Here is a 4,137-nt window from a genome sequence, read left to right on the forward strand (position 1 = left end):
TGTGGTTGTTGTGGAGGTGGTGGATTTTGAACATTAGTGCTGCGGTAAGATAAATAAGGATGGTTTCGGTAGCCAGGATTGTAGGTGTTGGAGTATGGGTTATTTTGCTTGTAAGTTTGGAACGCATTAACTTGCTCCATTGAACTCCTGCAATCTTGCTCAAAATGTCCTACACTTCCACAATTTTCACAAAAAGCATCATTAACATTGTTAGAAATAGCAGAAACATTAGCAACATAATTAGGGATAGTAGTACTAAGGTTATCTAATTTCTGGCAAATAGAAGTAAGCTGAGCTTGCATAAGGGTTACTGAATCAACATGGTGCTTGCCCTTATTTGCATAGCCTCTAGTATTCCCATATTGGGAATTATGAATCGCCATATCTTTAATAACCTGACCTGCATCATCAACATTAAGATTCATAAATCTACCGCTAGCTGCGGAGTCTAAAATTGTCCTTGATGCATTCCCTAATCCATTGTAAAAAGCTTGAATTAACTGCCACTTTGCCAAGTTATGGTGGGGACACTCCCTCTGCAGATCCTTGAACCTCTCCCAAGCCCCATATAATGCTTCATCTGGCTCCTGGACAAAGTTCTGAATGGCACTTCTTAGTAAAGATGTTTTCTCTGCAGGGTAATATTTATTATAGAAATTCAAAGCAAGTGTCTCCCAGTTAGTAATACCAAGTGCAGTTCTATTCAAACCATTAAACCACAATTTAGCTTTTCCACATAAAGAAAAGGGAAAAAGAATCTCCCTGATTTGGTCCTGCGTTACCCCATTCTGCCTAATAGTGTTGTAGTATTGACAGAAATCTGCAATATGGAGATTAGGATCTTCACCCTTAGCTCCACTGAATTTCTTTCTTTCTATCATCATTATAAACTGGGGCTTGATCTCGAACTGGACTCCCTCGAGATCAGGTTTAGGAGAAAGATGTGGAAAATCTGTCAGGGACGGCTGCGAATAATCGCTAAGCTTGCGAGGTGGAGGTGGAGGTGGTGTAGCCATCCCTAATTCTGAATCAAAAGAGTCCTCCGAATCACTAGAATTAGGTGGATTTCTAGGAATATTGTACCTCCCAGAACCTGCCAGGATCTGCCTATAAAAATTCTTCTGTCTATGGAAAGAGCGCTCGATCTCAGGATCGAATGGAATGTAACCTGATCTGGAACACCTGGGCATAAACAAAGAACTAAAAAGACAAATATGAGAACTACCTCAAAGAACTAATGTCCTTTGAGGCAAAAGAAAAATAATCTAGACTACAAAAACAATTAGAAATAAAAATAAAACCGTTTCCCCGGAAACAACGCCAAATTTTGACAGGCTAAAGTCGTATCATCTAATCAAAAATAATTACCTAAGTCCACTAGCTTATGCAGATAGGGAAGTAGGGTCGAATCCACAGGGAAACAAGTCTTTCTACTCCTAATTAATTATTATAATCTAAATTATCAAAGTAACCAATATTTTTGTGAGTAAAATCTATGCTACGAAGATTATGAGTAAGGAGAGTAAATAGGGAAGAAATCAATAATAATAAAGCCTAGGGCATAGGTTCACTAATAAACAATATTCCAGGGTAAAACATAATAACCAATCATCAATGCATTAATTAATCAGATCATAAAGGGCTTTCGCTACGCATTACAATCACAGAGTTAATTTACCGGTATTAAATCTCATATCTCGAATCTCGACCTAACCATTTATAAATTAATCTGCCTATTGAAACTAAGCCTAAACATCAATTCTCATCTCTCGAATCTCGAACCAATATTGCTAAACTCATACAATTAAACTTGGCCAAATCTAATTGCATAGCATTTAAACAATCAATAGGAAATCAATTAAGCATTAACAATTAATAATCATAAAATTACCCCTTCATATTATTTATTAGATCCCCATAAACCCTAGAAAGAGAACTACTCAGACATGATTAAAGCTAAACAAAACATAGTAAATAAACGAGACATAAGGAATTCAATGAATAAAAATACCGAGATTAATAAAAGAGAAACCGTACCAAGACGGCGGAATTACAATGGAGTTTTAGGAACAGGAGAAAATAAAATCTAGAGAGAGAAAGTCTAAGTAGAGAAAGAAGAAAATAATACTAGAGTGTAGAGAAGTGAAAAGAAGTGTCTAATCTTGCCTAATAAAATTACATTAATACTAAGCAAGAATTATACGCTAAACAAAATTGATCGGAAATTAATCCACCCTATAAAACCCACGCGCCCGGTCGGGCCCGCCTTTTCTTCTTCCAAGGCCGTTTCGCGCCCGGCCGGGCGCGTGCTCCGGGCGCCGGCTCTTTTCCTTTGCTGCTCGCCCCGCCCGGCCGGGCGCGCCTTCGGGCGGCCCCTTGGTGGTCCGGGTGGATCATCTGGGGCTTCGAGGCTTCTTCCTTGGGCCTCCTAACTTGGTCCAATTGCCTCGTATTTCCAAAATCGAGCCCTTAGTCACCGATTTGCTACCTCCAATCGGTCTTGGGCTATCAAAAGTGGTCGCGGTCTTCCAACGCTTGTAGATGCTCCTCGAAAATCCGGGAAAATGCTCAAAGTACGCAAATTCCTACAAAACTCAAGCAAAACTACAAAAACACTGGAAAACACAAATTAGTAATAAAAGTGGCTCGAAGGAGCCAAAAACACTACTAATTACGACCAAGGGACGGGGGTAAATCTCTATATAAAATGGACATATCAGTACTTGAGAAATTCTTAAGATTTTGGTTGACTTGCTGAAGTATACTTGTTTTATTGCAAATTGTCATATTTACTTAGGATTTGAATTTGCTCATCGATGGTTGGATTATGATTTGTTTTTGATATCTTCAAGATCTTGACATGCATATACGAAATATAATTTATTCATTTACTGAAACTTGCACTGTATAATCTGGTAAAAGGTTAAAAAGCTATGGATGATAGCAAACTTCCTATCTGCTACTTGAAGTTTATAGTAAAAAGATCAGAGTATAACTTTAAATACTAAAGTGTCAGCACAGGGTTCTTGTTTGGCACCTTGGGTGGGAGTTTCCGCTACTTTTTCAATATTTCGTCCACAAGAGTAACAAAATAAAATCAATTAGAACAAAATTTGGTGGCGGAATCAACGCAATGCGTTTTAACAGCCTACGCATAGGAGGGTTTTTTTTTCATGTTTTTGCTTGGCAATTGACATTCCAGCTTATGTCTTGTATCACAAGTTGAGTCTCACGTCGTACGGAATTATTATGTGTAACACCCTCGATTTAGTAACTAATAATATAATAGATATGAGTTAAAGGAAATATTAACAACTTTTGTATAAAAATGCGGAAGCACACACCTAAATTGGACCACCATACTTGACGAACCCACAGTAAAAATTATATATTTGACAGGTTATGTTTAGATTATGTTTTGTTTAATTACAATTATTATTATGACTTTTGTATTTTTTTCTAAAACTATTGATAAAAAATTTTGGGATCACATGCAAAGTTTGAGATCCAATTTTACAAATTATTAAGTTTCATTCCTTAGACAGTTAGACATTAGATGATGATTTTGTAACAAACTTAGGGGAAATACGCATAACATGAAGAACTCTTTCATGCTTATGAATATGGTGAGAAATACATATATGACTCCACCTTATATATCATGATTTTACCTCATATTTATAAGAGCTACATAGCTTTATCTAGATTACTCTACATTTTACCTACAATAACTTGATATCATATAATTTTATATTATTCTTTTTTTAGGACTTTCTATGAATTATCTCAGTAGATTTTTCTAGACTAGATGAAAGCCCGTGCGATGCACGTTTTCGTACATAAGAAATAAAAAATTTGTATTTTTTTTTGAGGGAAAATATTTTTTTAAGACCGTAAGTGTTTTTAATTATTTGGTTTATTTTACAACAATTTCAGACAAAATACATATAATTATTTAATAACACTAACATTGCTTATTACAAAAGTATATGTTTATTTATTTAAATTTTTTGACAAAAATTTCACATAAATGTTTATAGATTGTAAAGTTTTTTCTTGCTAAGTTAAAATTTTTTTTTATGAAAATATCGTCTCATTCATCGGATCTTTAAATAAAACCATTAATATCAAAAGATA

General features: G+C 35.4%; 1 non-coding gene across 1 annotated transcript; it reads left to right on the forward strand.

Moving 5' to 3' along the window:
* The first annotated feature begins 513 nt into the window (after nucleotides 1-513).
* LOC145599950 (small nucleolar RNA R71) lies at nucleotides 514-620 on the forward strand. Its single transcript, XR_014104191.1, has one exon. It is a non-coding gene; the product is annotated as a small nucleolar RNA R71 (small nucleolar RNA).
* The last annotated feature ends 3,517 nt before the right edge of the window (nucleotides 621-4,137 follow it).

The sequence above is a fragment of the Chenopodium album genome, chromosome 20 (assembly GCF_948465745.1).
Source record: "Chenopodium album chromosome 20, dcCheAlbu1.1, whole genome shotgun sequence".
Classification (NCBI taxonomy): domain Eukaryota; kingdom Viridiplantae; phylum Streptophyta; class Magnoliopsida; order Caryophyllales; family Amaranthaceae; genus Chenopodium; species Chenopodium album.